At 35.9% G+C, this 20258-nt stretch overlaps 1 long non-coding RNA gene across 1 annotated transcript; it reads left to right on the forward strand.

Moving 5' to 3' along the window:
- Window positions 1-8938: 8938 nt before the first annotated feature.
- LOC132634360 (uncharacterized) lies at window positions 8939-18894 on the forward strand. The gene is made up of 5 exons (XR_009580124.1): window positions 8939-9154; window positions 9502-9571; window positions 15122-16594; window positions 17496-17561; window positions 18500-18894. It is a non-coding gene; the product is annotated as an uncharacterized LOC132634360 (long non-coding RNA).
- Window positions 18895-20258: the final 1364 nt, after the last annotated feature.

Raw genomic sequence — 20258 nt, forward strand, 5'->3', positions numbered from 1 at the left:
AGTAGTAAAACACTAAAATTTACTCCCGAAGTAGTAAAACTTAAAAATTTACTCCTGCTGTAGTAAAAACTTTAAAAGTTTTTTCTAAAGTAATTAGACTTTGAGCTTTACTCCCGAAGTAGTAAGGCTTTGAACTTTACGCTTGAAAAAGTTCAACTTTGAAATTTACTTCTAAAGTTGTAAAATAATAAAATTTTCTCCTCATATTGTTGTGACTTTATGATGCATGTAAAGTTTGTTCTTATTTTTCTGCAAGCTTCGGTTTTAGTTATTTAAGGTGGCAAAATAACGAGGAAAATATTTATATTTAATTTGCTGCAATTTTCTTGAAGTGTTGGGATGTGCTACTAAGGAATGGTTCTATATGTATTTTGGTGGTCTAGAAGTATTGGTATGACTTTTGACAAGCAGAAAAAGGTTTGAGAAATATATTGAAGCGGTGTTTTCTTGTGGTTGAGATAATGAGCTATTGAAAATTATGTATAAAGCTCATCTAAATGACCAAGTTTCATTCCCCGAAGTGGATGAAGAAATACCACAACACACCTCCTGAAGAGATAAAATAACAAAGGATATAGATGTTATTTTGTGGTATGAAGGTCATTGCCACATGTACCTGTCGTACGTCTAATTATCTTGGATACTTTTATTATGTATCATTCCAAGGCAAATGAAATAGATTTTGTAGAATATTTTCTATTATAACCACATTGATATAGCATGGTTAGTTGTTATTGATTTCCCTGAAGGAAATAACAAATTCATATATTTTTCTTGATCAAGGATGTAATTTTATGTGGTCACCGCTAAAATACAAAATATTCAGATGTTAATAGCGAATATCCTTGGGAGAGATGTTTGAAATACTGAAGTTTAGAACATAATGCTTACAGTTCATTATTTATGAATTTATTATCTTTAAAAGTAAATTTGTTTACTATTTTCTTACATGACATCAAAAGTATCTAATCAAATTCTCTTCAATGACACTAGTAGTGTCTAAGCAATATTTGGTACTACAAAATTAATGATCAAGGTATACATAAGGGTTGAATTATTTGTCCACAAGAATCATGACCCAGTAGTGTCCAAACAATATCTGATTATCAAAAATAAATTGAAAGCTCCCGAAGAGTTTATCTATTATTATGTCATTCATCTTGTATCGTAATATACAAAGTTGTTATGATCGAACACAAGTTGTAGTAAACCCAAAGTTTACTGATAAAAATGATTGATACTACTAAGGATTGGAAGATTGAATATCTTCAAGTTACTACGGGTAAGAAATATGTATATGAAAGGTTAACCGATTTGTACTACAAATATAAACATGATGAATCACATGCACAATAAACTAGAAGTTTATATTGATATAAAATTCATGTCATAGTAAACCAGAAGTTTACTAAAACAAATAGCACATGACATGATAAACTTGAAGTTTACTAGTATAAATAATTTTATTCATAGGCATGAGCGGTTTGGCCATCTCTATCCAAATATGATGTGTAGATTGAGTATTTGACATATATTGAAGAACTAGAAGATTCTTCAAAAAATTATTTTCTTTGCTTGTTCTCATGATAAATTGATCATACTGGCTAATGTTGGGATTGAATTCCTAAATACTGAAACAATATAAAAGGTGAATATGGGCCCGCTCACCTGTTATGTGATGTCTTAAATGGATGCATCGATAAGACGATCACATGTGCGTTTATTATCAACCCGTAGTTTGACATATGCAAAGTTACTTACTCAAAATAATTGAGATGAGAGCATAATTTTCAAATTATGCAATCAAGATAATTCATCTTGTTAATGCTGATTTATAACCAAGTTGGTTTGGCGTTGAATGCCTCTGATAACTAGCTAAACTATTGCTTACGAGAACAAAGCTTCATGTGTTTGATCTAAAATATGATATATTGCATACAACAGCACTAATATACTTCAAACCAATAAATTATGATAAATTCTCCTCTCACAATTGGTTTGGGTCAGGAGCCAGATATTTCCATCTAATAATTTTTATGTGTTGTATATGATTAATTAATCTACCATGATGCACAAAGATGGATTCCCCTAAAGAAGATGGGATATATGTTAGTTTTTCTAACATTAGAGTTTTTCTAACATTAGGGGGAGAGAATAAGAAGTTAAGAAATATGTTATGAATTATAATTGGTATGATCCTCATTCAAAGATAATTCAAGTCAAGCGCTAGAAGCATTAGCTCACCCAAAATTAATTTCTAATTTCAGCTGCAAAATGCTCCTATTAAATTAATGTCCCTGAAGGACAGAGTCTACAACATGCATGAAGCGTGATACACCAATCGGCTCCAAATGAATAATTCTTGAAAATAGAGAGGAGAAAATGATCAAAATGGTCATAATAAAGAGGCAATGTGCTCTCGAAGACCCTACGACACAACACTTCATGAAACCTCATGAGAGGTTTAGGTACCTAAAAATCATGAAAGTGATGAGATCTCAATAAGTTGTGTCACATTGTGAACCGATACAAATGATATATCGTCAACGATATCTTTGGTACAATATAGCATAATATTGTAAAAAGTTGTGAGGATCTGAATTCTACGTCTATAAAGCATGCTGACGTAGACATTATTATCAAGTGAAATGACTCATTTTGGTAAGCTTCAACCTTATTGGACCTGTAGTTCAGACATCAGAAAATGTCACGTATTTAAATATTAATGGATATTGTCACATGACAAAATTTATGTGAAAATTCTTGAAGAATTTTAAATGCCTGAAGCATATAATCATAATTCTTATTTGAATTAAGTTAAGCAAGGTGAACGTGATTTGATCACCTTAATGAATATTCACTGACTAAGGGTACAAATGACTCTATTTATCCTTACGTTTTTATGAAAATCAAAATCTGTTATATTGCTGTGCTAGTTGATGACTTGTATATTACTGAAAAGTCTTGAAGAGTTTCCAAAAGCAATAGATAATCTGCTGAAAGAAGTTGAAATGAGAAACTTGCAGAATTCTTTGGTCCTGAAGTGCCATATCTTTATGCAATTTATGCATTTATATATTTGTTATGACTACGAGGGATTACAATCATACAATGTTGCTTTACATAACAGTCAAATCGGTAAAGATAACATCTGTTTATAAAGAAAATCAGGAATGCACTTGGAGTGATTTCAACAATATTATATGTCGATACAACTCTATCCAAAGACTGAAGATGCAACAGCATACATAGCCCAACTAAAGGGAGGATTCATAAAAGGAGATAAAACAAATCATATTTCACAAAAGTTGATCTTCACACACGATCTCCAAAAAGAATGGTGATATCAACGTGCAAAAAATTTGTTCAAGTGATAATTTGGTTGATTTGTTCTCCAAGTCTCTACCAACTGCAACTTTCGAAAAGATGGTGCACAAGATTGGGATATGAAGATTAAAGTTTTGGATTGATGTTCTCATCAGGGGGAGTTAATACGTGTTATACTCTTTTTTCCGTAACCAAGGTTTTGTCCCAATTGAGTTTTCCTGGTAAGATTTTTAATGAGGCAGCCAAAATGCGTATCATTAGAAATATGTACTCCTTTTTCCTTCACTAGAATTTTTCCTTCTGGGTTTTTTGTATTAAGGTTTTTAATGAGGCACATTATCTATCAAATAGACATCCAAGGGGGATTGTTATAAATATTATCATCTATTTTGGATGTCTATCTTTAGGAGAAAAGTTAGGTCTAGTAACTTTGGGCCAAGTCAGTTTTCTATTATAAACAGAGATGTTCCCTTCATTGTATTACATCCCTCAAGATAAATAAAGAATTCTCCTCTCTTCTCTTGTTCTCTATGATATTGTTCTTTTAGTTTATTTCTTTATAACATATGGTGAATTGTCACATTATGTAACCCAAGCCAATTTTATTTGCTGTAGATTGCTATTACTCCAACACCCGCATCTCATCCCCACTATATTGGTGGAATCAACTTTACTTTCACGTATGGTGTTGAAACATATTTTTCCTTCATTTGAAATACTTTCATTTTCTTCTTATCAGTTGTGGGAGAAGAAGGGTCACGCCCCAAATCTGGAGAGGCGTGGCCAACACGCGATGCCATACTCAGACCCTGAGCGTATCAAACTGTATCTTGTAGTTGATGGACTTAACCAGACTACTCAGGTCGGCTAGGCCAACTGTACTCGCTTTCTGATAAGGATATAACTCATACTGAACTGAAGGTGGGCAATCATGACAACCAAGCTGAAACGCAACCCAAACAACAAATAGGTTGCGTGTGTGTGTGTGTGTGTGTGTGTATGTGTGTGTGTGTGTGTGTGTGTGTATGTGTATATGTGTATACTTATGCGGGCCGACAAGGCCACCATGCTCTTCTATAACTGAAATGAACAGCTCAAGATATATATACACGGGCCGATAAGGCCACCATATGATCACTAACTCTACAGGGCCTATAAGGCTACAACTCAAACTATATGTACTGAACGTGTGTCTACAAAAGCCTCTAGGAGTATTTGACATCAAAATCTGGTCGGGACAGGACCCTAACTACCCATGAAGTCTGTAAACATCTGCTATCAACATGACCTCTAGACTCGGCTGCACTCCGAATGAAATGGAGTCTTATTGATCCTTTGTTAATTATCAACCCTGTCTACTGTGAGGGCTCATCAAACTGGATACTTGAACCAGGAGGCATGAAATACAGTGCCCTTACAATGGAACGTCAGTACAAAGATATGTACTGAATATGTAAGGCAGATAATATCTGAATACTGAGACTGAACTGGTACATAAATATATAATGTACTGAAAGAAATCTAGGAGTCAAAGGAAATCTGAAATATACTTACTTCTTCCTGACTCACAATTGTTACACCTCTCATTTTCATACGTTGAGTTTCGCCGAATGCTAATTGTCCTAGCCTTGGGAAGTAGGATAAATTTTTCGAGGTCATGGGGATAGATATGTCCATCTTGGGTATATAATGGAGAAAAACCATGTTTAGTAAGCCTCGGGAAGGTTTAAGACTCGTCGGATCATCGGAGTTAAGTTTCAGTGGAAGTTTGGTAAAATGTCACATTATGACGCACTTTGTGGCGCAACATGCGAGCAGAAAAGCACGCTTTGCGGCCACGTAGTTGTGCAGCAAAGTGTGACAGTGAAATTTGTTGATGTTGTGAGGTTTGCGACACAACATGCGGCTAGCAAAGCACGCTTTGCGTCTAGCAAAGCTTGTAGCATGTTGTGTCGGTCCAGAATTTTCTGGGCCACTATAAATAGACCAAATTCGACCCTAACTCATTATTTTACCATTTTTGGACATAGAAACCTCTAGAATTCTCTCCACTCTCCATCCACAAGAAACCAAGAGAAATCCATGATCAACTACATTAAACCCACAAAATCAAGTGTAAGAAACCTACCAAAGTTCATCTAAGTCAAGAAATCCCAAGGGAAGTGGACTAGGTTTTTTTTTTGTGCAAGAAGAGAATTTCCACTCCAAGATTATTCTTCCATTATCTAAGGTGAGTTTTATGATCATTCTATGTTGTTTAAGGGGTTGAAAGTTAAAACACTTGGATTGTAGAAAGATATAGAAATTGGGTCATGAATGTGTGAATAGTGCCATTGTTGAATAGTAGTTTGGAGTGAATTATGAATATTGATGTTTTGTGATTGTAAGTATGTTATGAATGACATTTAGAACGTGGGATAAGTATTATATGTGAGAAAATGCAATAATGAACTATGACCACGATTATGGAGGAATTGAAGTGAAATTGTGAATGTTGTTGTGGATATTTGGGAGTTGATATAGAATATGGGGAAAGTTGTATAAACAAAGGAATGTTGCCCAATTTTCGTTAGCTAAAAGTAAGCGCGTTCTTGTAATCGATTAACTAATGTTGATGGGAATCCTCTTGAAGATAGAAGCGCGAGCATCAAAGGAGAACGATCAAGTGATAAAACTGCTAAACGAAAGAGGTATGTAAGGCTGGTCCCTTCTTCCTATGGCATGACTCCTATGACACGAATCTCCTAGACTTCCATAATCTTCCTAAACAAAGGAACTACGAGTCGATAAATGTAATGAGCTATATATGTATGAGGTAAAGAAAAGAGATACGACGAGCAAGATAATGATGACGATGAGTTAAGCATAAAGAATCCTAAAGTAAAGTAAGAGGTCCATGAAGCTAATGATTCTAAGTATGGTTTCATTGACGCTTTTCTTTATGTACACTCACCTTAAATTGTTAGTTCCTTCATGGTGAGAGATGCTGTTGATGATTACTCTATAATATAATCGGGGGTTCATGACCTCATGTCACCTCGACATAGCCATAGTTGCTTCAAGTCCTAATGTATGTTTTGATGATAAATGTATAGTGATGCTAAGTCAAGATATGTCTATGAGATATACGATAATGTTAAGTTTATGAATGATGATGTGACGATACGATTCCATCGCGCCTAGTTGGCTGGGCATGTCACCGCGACGGCGGGCTGCATACGATTCCACCGTGCCTAAATGGCCGGGCATGTCACCACTAAGGCGGGCCGCTATGTTCACACCGTGCCTAGAGGGCCGGGCATGATCACCACCAGTGGGTGGCATATGATGGTTACCCGGACGCGGGTTAACGATGATGAGTATGATGCGACGATATATGTGCTATGATGATACATGTACTATGATTATATAAATATACGATATATGTATGAAATGTATCCACCTATAAAACTCATGCAGGTTACATTTTCCTCTTATGGCTTATGATTCTTCCATTATGTTCATTTCATTCATGTCTTACATACTCAGTACAATGTTCGTACTGACGTCCATTTTCTTTAGACGCTGTGTTCATGCCCACAGGTAGACAGGGAGGTGATCCAGACTCGTAGGAGCAGTTAGCTGACTTGAGAGCACTCCATTGTTCCGGAGGTGCTATTTGGTTTATTCTTTTGTGTAGATATATGTATATGTATTTTGGGCACGACGGGGTCTTGTCCCATCCATATGTCTAGTACTATAGTAGAGGCTCGTAGATACGCATGTGTGGGTTATATGGTCTCACGATATTACTACTATATATATATATTATCATTTTGATGGACGAAAGGCTTGTGTATATAAAAGTATTTATGTTCTCAATGAAAAATGATTTTCTTATGGTATGAGTATGATAAGTAATGGAATGAGTGGTGCTCGGTGGTTAGCCCCGGGTATCCGTCACGGCCCCTAGTCGGGTCGTGACAACAATATAGCTATAAAGGCAACTATTTGTCTGTATAGCCCCGAAGGCACTGTCTATCTGAACTGCTGTAACTAATCTGTATATATCTAGATTCTGAAGCTCGTAATTATAAACAACGTATAAATGGAGTTGTGTTAAATGCATATAATCTGGGTATGTTGGAGTACTCTATACTAAGCTTACCGTATTGTGAAATATCTAAACTTATCTGCATATGTTGTTATACTGTAGAACTATCATACTATTCTATTCATCGGATACTGAATCTGATTACTTACTTCTTTTAGGTAACATGCCCTTAGGCAACACTGAATATAAGAGTGGCACTTACGCATTTCACTTCCATAAGGCTCACTTACTATCATGGCTAACTGGTAGCTCCTACACGTTGCATAATAGACCGTACGTACGGCTCAAAGTATTCAGGCTAGAATGTGTGTGCTATTGAGTTCGTCCACATCCACCTTTATAATGCACCTATGCGTTCATAGACCGTCCATAGGGCTAATCTGACAGGCCGCACACCTACGCATTCATAGTCCATCAGTAGGGCTAACCTTTACTGTATACCTGTGCGTTCATTGTTCGTCCAAAGGGTTCATATCTTATACATCACCAGCTTAACAATAATCATACAAGCATCAATCGACTACTATAATTCAAACTCTAATTTGTAAGCTCATTATAAGTACTTGTTATCGTTAGCAACCTGTAAGAAGAAGAAGAAGAAGAAGAAGAAGAAGAAGATAAAATCTTTACCTCAAGTGTGAAGAATCAGCGCGTTTACACCTTACTTAAAGGTGAAGAAATCTTCCATATCAACTGTTGACACCTAATTTTTGACCTCTAATAATTTTATTTAATTGCCCAGACTTGGATCTCAAAGGAGTGAAATACGTATTTTATAAACCAAAATTATTTTACAAAATTATTTCGATAATATTTTGCCATTTTCATTTTGCAACATGAGTGCAAATATATATTGTAGGTCATTTAAAAGTAATTTACATATTTTTACTATTACTGTTAAGAGTACTTTTTGAGACTAATCAGAAAATAACTCAAAACAATTATTCAATTAATTGTTTAAATTATCACGTGCCAAAATTGACAAATATTTTACCCCGTTAATTCAACAAATTTGATTAATTAAATGAAATAATCCTTTTACTTCTCAATTTCAAATTTCATTCTTATTTTTGTGATTCAAATTGATTACAATAACCATTTGATTAATTGTGGTTTCATTTGAAATTAATTGTTACGTGTTAATTACAGCCATAATAAGAAATAGCCACTTAGCTACTATGTATTAATTAAGGTCATTATTGCAATAATTAGTCAATTTATGCATTTGACCAAATTCATTAAGGGTTAATTGGTTAATTAACATTAATCCGGTTATATTTGAAATGTTCAATCAAATGTCTTTTTTTTTTTTTTTTTTTTTTGCAATCTTGGCTATTAGATGAATTGAACATTTACCCTCCACATATATACATGTGTATACTGGTGTATACACATATATATGTGTATATCGCGTATAACACATGTATATATGGGCCATTTCCCTCCTCCATCTAAAAGACCAGGCCCAATCCAAATTCTAACCGGACCCGGCCCATCGCCCTTTATTTTAGCCAAAATAGCCAACCACACCCTCACTTCTCTTTATCGTTTGAAAGGGGTAAAAGCCCTAGCCTCCTAGAATATTTTTTCCTCTCTCTTCGCTGTCGTTGCTGGAAATGGAAAAAGCGTGGGTCAAACATATGAAGTGCAGTCTTGCTCTTCCATTTTGGGCAAGAGCAGTTAATGCTCTTGCCCTCTTTCACCGTCACCACCGCATATCAGCCACGGAAAGAGGTAAACTCCATCCTTTCTCTCTCTTTTCTGCAAATCCTTAATGGATTTTGTCTTTTTGCTTGCCAAAAGCCTAGATTTCTATTGGCTTTTGTTGAAATACATGGATTCATCTATTCTCTCAAAAAACCATTTAGTCCCACATCGAATTGGGTTAGGATTTTCAGATTTTTGGGGTTCTATTTAAAGAACCCCAACTCTTCACAATACACATAGAGAATATCATACATATTCACAAAAAAAGTCGATACTAGGGTTTTAACGAGTGACCGATATTTGAATTGGACACTTAGTTGAATTTCCTTAGTCTTTGTCGAGTAACAGTTTAATTTTTTTCTTCTTGTTTGTAGCTGAGTTCGTGCGGTAAGGAGCAAGGAAACCTCCAAGTCTAATCTCGACATTTGACCACACACAACAAAGGTAATTTTCTCTCCTTTATTTATTTTTTAGCAGTTCTTTATTTTGCTTTGCTATGTGGTTATATGATTTGTGTTTGTTAGTCATGATTAGTTAGCTATGTATGTATTCTTAGTTTAGTATTTCCTTAAGTAAGTTAATACATGTTTAGCTTAGATTAGTTCTGTGTTATCTGATTAGTTTAATTTGGTAATGTGCCTATAGATTTTGCTTAACTTAATCAACTGCCTAAAGATGTGATTTGCTTGCTAATCCATTAACATGTTTGACTGAACTAATGTTCTACCATATGCTTAAAGTGATTCTTAGCATCTCTAATATTTGTTTGCATATTAACTTGCTTGATCATATGCTAGTATTCCAGATGATTAGTATGAATTACTTGGTTGTGACCTGTTAGTTTTTGTTTATTAGAGGAGGTTTACATTAGGATGCTTTGTTGAATGGGATTGATTAGTTGGAATTTAATTCAGTTATTATGTTGGTAGTCTCTGTGTTTTTGCTCAAAATCATATAAATGACTAAGTATGTTTCAGGGTGAATAGACTAGGAGTCCTTAGTGTTAAATGTCATGACCCGACTAGGGGGCCATGACGGGTACCCGGAGCTGACTACCGAGCACCGCATATCCTTCTAGCTATCATACTCATCTCACAAAAACATAATTCTCAAGGTAAAATTACTATGAAATAAGAACTAACATCTCCCAAATCGTACACATAATTATGTGTAGGCCCACAAGGCTACAAAAATGATGTACAAAATATATACTGATGAGACCACATAACATCTACTACCTACACATGTATCTACGAGCCTCTAATTGGAGTGCTGAACATGAGGATGGGACAGGACCCCTCCATGCCTCAATATGTACACAAAAGAATATGCCAATGAGCGGTAACTCCGGAGTAGTGGAGTGCTCCCGTACAGCTGCTGGTAAGGCTCCTAGGTGTCCGGGCCGTCTTCCTGTCTACATGTGGGCATAAACACAACGTCCATAAAAGAAAGGACGTCAGTACGACAATGTACTGAGTATGTAAGTCGTATATGATAACATAATAAGGAAGTATAGAAAGCATGAGAAGAAAGGATAACTGTAACTGCATAAGAAGAAAGGATAACTGTAACTGCTTGCCTCTTGAGGCGGAATCATGCATACTCACTTTCACCTTAAAAACATATAATACATACATACATGAACTGTCGGAATCAATAGCATCATTAGCCCGCGTCCGGGCCTCCCGCGTTCGGGGGAATCATCTCACGCCTCCCACTACTGGTGCTGTCATCATCATCCATAAGTCGCCCGCCTTAGCGGTGCTGCCCGTGCCATATAGACACGGTGTAATCATTATCATATACTTAACATAAAGCATGCATAAGAGCTCAAGTAAAAGCTGTAACTCTATCGGAGTGACGTAAGGTCGGTAACCTCCGATTACATTATGGAACATCATGGTCGTCATGTCTCACCTTGAAGGAACTAACATTATAAGGTGAGGCCATCAATAATGAATAACATCAAGGAATCATGTAAAGATCATTAACATCATAATAGCATCATATCATAAGCTTTAGAATCTCTGTACATAGAATCATCATTATCATTGACATTATCGTAACCCATCTCTTATCCATATCTCATGAGAAGCTCTCAATGATCATGGACTTGGAACTTTTAGAATGTAAGAGAGTCATGAAAAGATAGGGGAAATCATGTTATAGGAATCATGCCTCAGAAAAGAAGGACTAGCCTTACATACCTTCACTTCTCCTCACAATTAGCGTTCTCCTTCCAAGCTGATGTTTCTACATTCAAGAGAATTCGTACGAAGATTAGACAACTGCAAACATACTTAGGCCTCAACTAAAACAACTAAGGGCTAACAAAAATTGGACAGCGTTTCCTTTGTTTCAACAACCTTCTTCATATAGTAAACAACTTCCCAAACGTCAATAATAACACTCACGATATTACAATCGATAAACTTCATCAGGTTAAACATTATTCAATTCCCAACATCCCCTTTCAAAGTCACCCATAATCATAATTGCAACACAACTTCATTTTCATTCTCATATAACACTCCTTTAACATCATTTGCATCATTCACAACAAGATTACACTCATGGTATGTCAAGAACTATGACTCAAGTCAAGCTACCATTCAAGAATACCACTATTTCCATAGTTGAACTTCATACTTTACTTTCTTCCATAATCCAAGTCCTTCAACTACTCAGTATTCTTAGTAACATGAATTTAATGTGAAACTCACCTTTGATCACATAGGAATGGTCTTTAGGTGAAAATACTTCACTTGGAGAAAACCCAACTTAAACATTATTCAATTCCCAACATCCCCTTTCAAAGTCACCCATAATCATAATTGCAACACAACTTCATTTTCATTCTCATATAACACTCCTTTAACATCATTTGCATCATTCACAACAAGATTACACTCATGGTATGTCAAGAACTATGACTCAAGTCAAGCTACCATTCAAGAATACCACTATTTCCATAGTTGAACTTCATACTTTACTTTCTTCCATAATCCAAGTCCTTCAACTACTCAGTATTCTTAGTAACATGAATTTAATGTGAAACTCACCTTTGATCACATAGGAATGGTCTTTAGGTGAAAATACTTCACTTGGAGAAAACCCAACTTCAATACCAAAGAGATTCTTTGATTTCCACAAGCCCTAGTGAGCATCCTTGAATTTGATTCTACTAATTGTTGGTGTTTGATCTTTGACTTACCTTCAATTTGTGTTAATGAAGTGTGTGGAATATTCTAGAGGTCTCTTGAAGTGTGGAGAAGATGAGAAATGAGGAAAATGAATTTGGGATCCTCTTTATATAAAATTTAAAAGCTGCCCGTCGGGTGTTATACGAACACTTATACGGTCCGTATAAGTGACAGTATAATACTTCCAGTGGAGGACCTTTCTCTGGACAGGTTATACGGTCCACATAATTTATACGGGCCGTATAAGTGGCTGTATAGCTCACATTTTCCAAAGTTGCTCCCGTTCGACTTCCAATCCTTGTGGAACCTTCTTGACACTTGTATAATACTTCATTAACCATCTAAGGAGCCTTATAAATTCTCCTCAAGGCGTTACTAGGTCGTCATTAGCTCGGTTGTTACGAAATCTTCCCGAACACAACTTATAGTTCACTTCCTTTAACGAACTTAGTTTCACCAATTCATATAACTCCAAATTCTTATCACATACCCTTTAAAGCTACCAAATACCCTTCTTATGGTTATAAGAGCTCCATGCTCACCTTATGCTTGCTCTAGTCTACTCACAGTACGACAACCCAAATTTCTAAGGTGTAACATTAAACATGCCTAGTTAATTGCACTGTCCAAACATGTATCTTTCTTGACTTAACTAAGTTTATTAGATGTTGTTTATACACTTAGGAAAACATGTCTAAATTAGTCAAGTTATAAGGGATGAGGGGAATCTTTAGGTCCTTTGTAGTCTGTATGTTTCGTGCTTAGCTGCAAATTCAGAAATGTTTGTCTTGCTGGGTTCTTTTAACTGCTTTCATTTCCTGTTAAGTGTGTAGTATGTTTTTTAAATGATTGGGTTGGATTAGATCTAGTTTTTTCATTGGTGCATGCACCTGATATATGCTCACAGTAGGGCAACGCTCAGATTGCATAGTTGCCTGCTTGGATTTAAGTTAGTCACTTGTCATTTTGTTTTGCCTGTCATGTCCTATTATGAGATCAGTGATAGATTGTCATGTTTGGCTACATTTAAGATTCAAATTGGGGTTGGGATATGCATATAGGGTTTTTAATAAGAAAAATATTAATTTGACCTCTAAAATGCTAGTGTTACAGTGTAAGAATATTCATATCTATTCATATCCTCTTATTTGCTTGAATACTATCCTCAGCATGTCTAAAACATGTTTGTCATGATTTGCTCAAGTGTTTAACTTTTCATTCCCTTTGATGTTTTCATGAAAACTCTAGACTAGAAGGGGTGCCTAAATGAATTTTAAACTGGATAGAATAAGGTATTTGTGTGTAAAAGGAAACTGAGAGTAGTAGGAACTTAATATGCTTATTCTAATTTGTTCCACCTAGTTTAGCACAAAAACTGTCTTAAGTTGATTCATGTTAAGTTAATAAGTTTTAATCCTTTAATGAACACTCCATCTTCTCATGTTTAACTTGAAATCTTGTGGTTATGAGACATCCGTGATGGTCTGTGATATTTAAGTTGTTCATGTGTGTTTTTTGCTTAAAATATTTTGCATCTTCTCATATTTCACATGTGCCTAAGTTATCCTATATGTATGAAAGAACTGAATCTATTGGTTTGAATACTTTGTCTGAAAAATCCCAAAGATGGCATAAGCTCTTTCTGTGGTCTGAAAGTGACATGTTTTGACCCTGTTCTTACCTTATCCGATTTTGTATGCCCATCTTGAATTAACTTTGACCCTGTCTTGTCTCATTGAATCTGTTTGAAGTCTAGTGTGCATGTCTTAAGTCTAGTTTGGCCTCATTGTGTGTCAAAAGCTTTCCTCATAAATGGTTTTGACCTTCCCTCTTTTTCTGTACTTGTGTATTGGTATGGTTTGAATTTGTCCATGATGGGTGTAAAATCATTCTTCCCATTTTGTAAACCACTCTACTTTCTTATAATCCCTTTATCTGTGTTGGTATGATAGAATCCTGCAGTCTGTTCACTATATGAATATGAATCCGATGCTTAGCTTAAGGACCTGAGCATACTCTTTCAATTTTGATTTAGCATGACCGTAAGTGTGTTAGTAGCTTCTCTTCTCAGTCCCTTCTATCTGTCCATGCTTTTACTGATTTGTCTCATATGTGGATATAAGAACTATCTTGGTAGTAATTGAAAGAAACTTGTCCTGTGCTTGCTTTGTTTAAATTTGAAGTCAAGAACTGTACATCTATGGACTAAATGTTGATATAGACATGTTATAAACATCAATAAGGATCAAATGCATCAAACATAAGTCATGTATAGTCTGATATATGCTTAACCTGCACTATTTCACATCTACGTCTATCCTTCGCCCTCTTTAGAGGAGTTGTTGTGCTGATAGATGCAGAATATACAAAGTATACATGTTTGTCTACACTCGGGTGTATATAAGAGGTGTACACCTTGTATATCATTAAGTTTAACTTATAAACCTGTCTTGTATACTTCATGGTGGGGCTTTGGGCCTGTTTTCTCTGTTTTTCTTCTCCTACTGGGCTTGTTGTTTTCATTTGATTCTAGATTTGGGCCGGTTATATTATGAACTTGCATTTGGGATTGCTTTTCTTGTGATTTATGCCTGCTTGCCCATATTTTCAGCTTGTTTCCATTTCACTGAATACTGCATGTATACTTAGTTATATATAGAAGACATATGATTTATACGTATTTGTGTTTATCCATTTAGATTCTTTATTAATTCGTTCATTGAGTTTAGATACCCTCTAACCGCTATTTTCCTTTTCTCCTCTCCCTTTTTGCATGGAACCATCGCCACAGGCCAGTCTCCTCTTTCAAAGCTTGTTGGGCTAGAGGCCCAACTTCTTTTTTTTCCTTGATCGAGTCCGAACCAAAGATGAAACAAGAAGGCCCAACCATGGGTGAAAATGGTCAACTGGTGGGCTAAGGCCCACCAGCCTAACTTTCTTCTCTTGCCATTATTGTGTATATATATGTTTCCGTGTTTATAAGTTGTATATTTAAACAACACTAATATTATTATTGGAACCCGAATGCGATTAGAATTAGGAAAAACTCGTGTAGATGGTTAAACATTTTTCACAAAAAAAGAAGAAGATGGTTTTCAAAATTAAACATGAACTATGCATGCAAATCGGAAAATCTTATGATTTTTACAAAAAATTCTTTCGGAGTATAAAGATGACAAAATAGGTGGTATGAATGGATCCGGACTGAAAAATTTGATTAGGGCTGTATGCCCCTTCTTACAAAAAAAATAAATGAAAGAACTGGTTTTGGGCTATAGGCCCACTTGAAAATTAAAAGCATGAAATGGACTTCCTTTGGACTTGATAAAATGGACTCGAAACATTTTGGGTCTATTCATAAAAACTTGGGCTGACTTTGGACCAAAATTGGAATAAAAAAAACTAAATTTCCATAAAATACAAGTGCGAGTGGATTTCTTTAAAACTTGTTTGGACTTAAGGGATTTTCAAACACTTTTGGGCCAAAAGCCCAAAACTTAAGGCAAATAAATAAAAAGAAATATACTTGGACTATAGTTTGAGAAGTAAGTTGGCTTTGGTTTTAAAATATGGTTGGTTAATTGAGCTTCAATGGACTAAAACTAAATAAGTGGACTTCTATTCATACTTATACAAAATCTATGCCACTTTTTACAAAGGAGATATACTCCATTTATGTTACGTCTCGTATTTTTATACATTGGGGCAACCCGGAGTAACTATGATAATTTAAGGCCAAGACCATTCCGGGAATTGAAGTCGGAACTTTTGACCATTTGATTTTATTTTGAGCTATAAGTTATATATGAAATTATTGGTATTGAACACTTAGGAAAAATTGGGACCATAATTCATAAAATTGGAATTTAAAAATGTTGTGCAAAATGTCATGGTGGCCGTGCAAGTTGAAATGGTCCCACACCTTGTGTGACCAATTTTAATTGGTCCAACACATTGTGTGGGCCAAAGACAATATGGAGATATTTCTTTAGGGGACTTAAAAGATGACCACTAAGTCTTCTTTCCTCATTTTCTATACTTAGCAAAAGAAGAAAACAAAGCAAGTTGAAGAGCTTCAACTTGAAGCTCTCGGCCAACCAAGGAGAAAAACCAACCCCATTTTGAGTCTTCCTAAAAATATTTCCTTGATACAAACCCACTATATTGAAGCCCCTAAGTAGCGTGGAAGTATTGTTTGGGTCATCCAACCATTAGTTGTGCCTATTTGCAAACCCTAGCCTATTGGTGGAGGTGAAGAACAAAGGTATGTTTTGCTCTTACTTTTGTGTTGCGAACCTTTATTTCATGTTGTAGTATGTTAATATGGATGAAATTGGTAAAATATAGTATGTTGGAAGTAGAGTGTGTGCATTGTGTTCTAGCCGTGTATATGGGTGTAGAAAATGGAATTTATGAATCAATTCTTATATCATGTTAGATTGTTGGAGAGTGGGGAAGAGAATAAAAATCCTCAATATATGTAAATGTGTGTAGAGTGGCCGAGTATAGCCCCAAGTTGAAGCAAAGCATGAATTGCTATCTCTTAGCGTCGTAATGGTTAATGTGATGACTTCTATGTTGGAAATGAGAATTTAATGTCCCAAAATGATATGGTGAATTGTTGCAGACTGATTTGAGGCTTATTGCGCGTTTGACGTAAATTGTATATTTATGAGAATTATATCGTTATATTGTGGATTGTTGACACAAATCATGAATAGAAATTGAGAAGTGTGGCGTAGGGGGCTGTTATCGGTTTGGGGCTGTTTTCGGCCAACATAGAAAGAAAATTATTGGCTTGTGGAAATATTATGTGAATTGTTTAGAAAGTTCTTGAATGTTGTTGGTAAGAATTCGGGTTGGCAATTGAATGTATGAGCTATATTGTGGCTTGAATGTAAGCCGTTGAAACGAATAGTTGGAAAGTTATTGAATGATGTAAAAGAAAGTTACTATTGTTATTTTGTCTTTCGAATTGATTATCGATGTTACTAGGTTGGTTATTGTGGTTGTTGTTGTTGATTTTGAGCGAGTTAAATTCTCGGGTTGGCCTATTTACAGGGGAAATGCTGCCGAATTTTCTGTAGAATTTAGAGTTAGTTTGGAATAAATAAATTACTTAAGTGCCTATGGTTAATATTGGATATTCGTTGGCATATTTGTAGGCCTTGGGGAGCCCGAGGCGTAGATTGGGATTAACTTTAGATCGGCTAGCTTGGAGGGCGTTCGAGGTATGTAAAGCTCTCACCTTCCTTCTTTTGGCATGCCTTAGTTTGGATAGGCTAGATTACGAACCTTTAGGAAAATCCTATGATTCGAAATCCGAGCACGGTATGATCTATATATATTCCTTGACACTCTCATGTATGATTTGATAAAAGTATGAACCATTACGTCTTTGAAATAATCGCCTTCCGAACTTTGTATAAAAAGGTTTCACTTTAAAGAATTTCGAAATTTTTGAATGCCATATCTTTCGCATAAAGGCTCGGATTGTTTTGATATTTTCGTATGAGTTTGCATGGCCTATGATGAGTATGATTTCTATAGGCGGGCCCGACTCGGATAAATACCCGTCCGTGGGTCCCGCGACGTTCTTTTATGTAATTCGGAGAACTTTTGAAAAAATTTGATATAACTATTACTTCGATTTGCAAGTATGATCATTTTACTTATGTTTGAGGTTATGATAATGATTTTATGCATATGACTACTCACGACTCTACTCGTGCATTCTGTTATTCCCTTCGCCGAGTCCCGGGCCGGTTCTGTTGTCGTGCACACTTTGATATACTCCGGAGTTATGCTGTGCTTATGGTTCACCGAGCTACTCGCCAAAGAGGGTCGGGTTCCACTTATATATGATGTTATGGTGTGTATGGCGTTATGCTGGGTTATGCTATGTGACGGGGATTCGGAGATTTGAAACCTTTCTGGTGTGATGCTGTGTTATGGCGCCATCGACGGGCGGGCGACCATATTCTTCTGTACCTTCTGCATGACTTACATATTTTTAAAGTAAACATTTTGATACGACGGATTTATACCTATTCTCTGTACTACTATTTCGTTTATGTCTCAGGTTTGCTTCTGTATATTCTGCTTTGCATACTCAGTACATATTTCGTACTGACCCCCTTTCTTCGGGGGCTGCGTTTCATGCCCGCAGGTACAGACGCACAGTTTGGTGATCCTCCAGTCTAGGACACCCCCTTCTGCCGTTGGAGTGCTCTTCTCATTTCAGAGCACATATTTTGGTATATATTTTGTTCGCTATGTACGTATATATTTGCTCAGGGGTACGGCGGGGCCCTGTCCCGCCATATGTTTCTGTTGGTCTGTTTAGAGGTCTGTAGACGTATTTGTGGGTGTGTGTGCCTACTTTTGTACAGATGTGTTCGTGTGACCCTATTCGTTATGGCAGCCTTGTCGGCGTGCACTTTGTATATGTTTTGGGCCGTTGCGCCATCCGTTAGCCTTGTCGGCTTTTGATACATCTGTTAGCCTTGTCGGCTTTTGATACATTTGATAGCCTTGCCGGCTTTTTGACATATATATATATATATATATATATATATATATATATATATATATATATATATATATATATATATATATATCCGCATACGGTTGCGTTGAGATGTGTTTGAACAGTTTGATATGGTTTTAGACGGCATATAGTATTTATGGCAGTATATGCTATTTGTGTGTGTGATTCGATTGAATAAGTACGTCAGGGTGCCCAACTAGGGCGCCAGTCACGGCCTACGGGGTTGGGTAGTGACAATTTATTTTTCTATATATATACATACAAAAACTATAAGGATTAAATCACGACATTAGGACCAAATTAGTGGAAACTCTACTTAAGAGAAATCTTAAGTGTGTTTTGATCTGAAAATTGAAGTGAATTTAACCTCCTTATAACATTTTCCCAATAGAAACCAACTTTTTCTTCCTTAAAGGATATTTTTGCCAAAAAGTGGAGTTTTATGATTAGCATGACAATTTTAGCAATAAAGTAAACATTTTTTGCACATAATCACATTAATCATACATTGAAGCTCGAAGGTCAATTGTATTCTACGGATCCTTAATACTAGTGTGCTTAAAACCTTCCCTAGGGGATCACCAGAACCCTTACCTCGAACTCTGGTTTAAAAAAGATTTTTCTTTGTTTGATAAAACCCTTTTAACTCAGTTTTCCTAGTTTACCAATAAATTAGGTGGTGACTCTAAAAATATAAAATCTGAATAGCGTCCGCAACTTCTTATTAGCTTTTATGCACCCGCATAAAAGTGAACCGTAACATCAACAACCACTAGTGGAGGACGAGTTCTACTTGTGCTACGAACTTTCCGAAGGCAAAGTTGTCTTTTAAACTTGTGGAAATCACTCTTGGATAGTGAGGGAACCTTTGGAGAGCTCTTAGAAGTTGTAAGGAATGAGGGAAGGTCAAAAAATGACCTGAAATGGGCTCAGCAACGCTTTAAATAGGTGGATAAACATCCACCACCTAAGTGGGTCCTGGGGGTTGTCTGCTTAGTCTTGCAAAAACGTGAATATCTCTCTACTCTACATTTATATGAAATGTTTAATGTGTTGAAAACTAGTCTATTCAATTTGGTGGGTGGATCACCCCGTAACTCTAAGTACATTGGAAGAAAAGCTATGTGACATCAAACCCAAATTTCAGTTGAATTGTGAACATAACTCGTGATAACTTTTGTTTTACAACTTGATTGACTTCAACACTTAACATATGACTATTATGCAATTTAATAACTCCTAAAATGACATTTTTAGCATGTTAAGCACTCCTTGTCTTACCCCAAAACTACGGGTTATAACATTCCCGACTTTCGACGAAACTTATTTTCTTCAATTCATTTAATTTCTAGACCTTCCAACATGTGATATATAGGGT

This window comes from Lycium barbarum, chromosome 1, assembly GCF_019175385.1.
Source record: "Lycium barbarum isolate Lr01 chromosome 1, ASM1917538v2, whole genome shotgun sequence".
NCBI lineage: Eukaryota > Viridiplantae > Streptophyta > Magnoliopsida > Solanales > Solanaceae > Lycium > Lycium barbarum.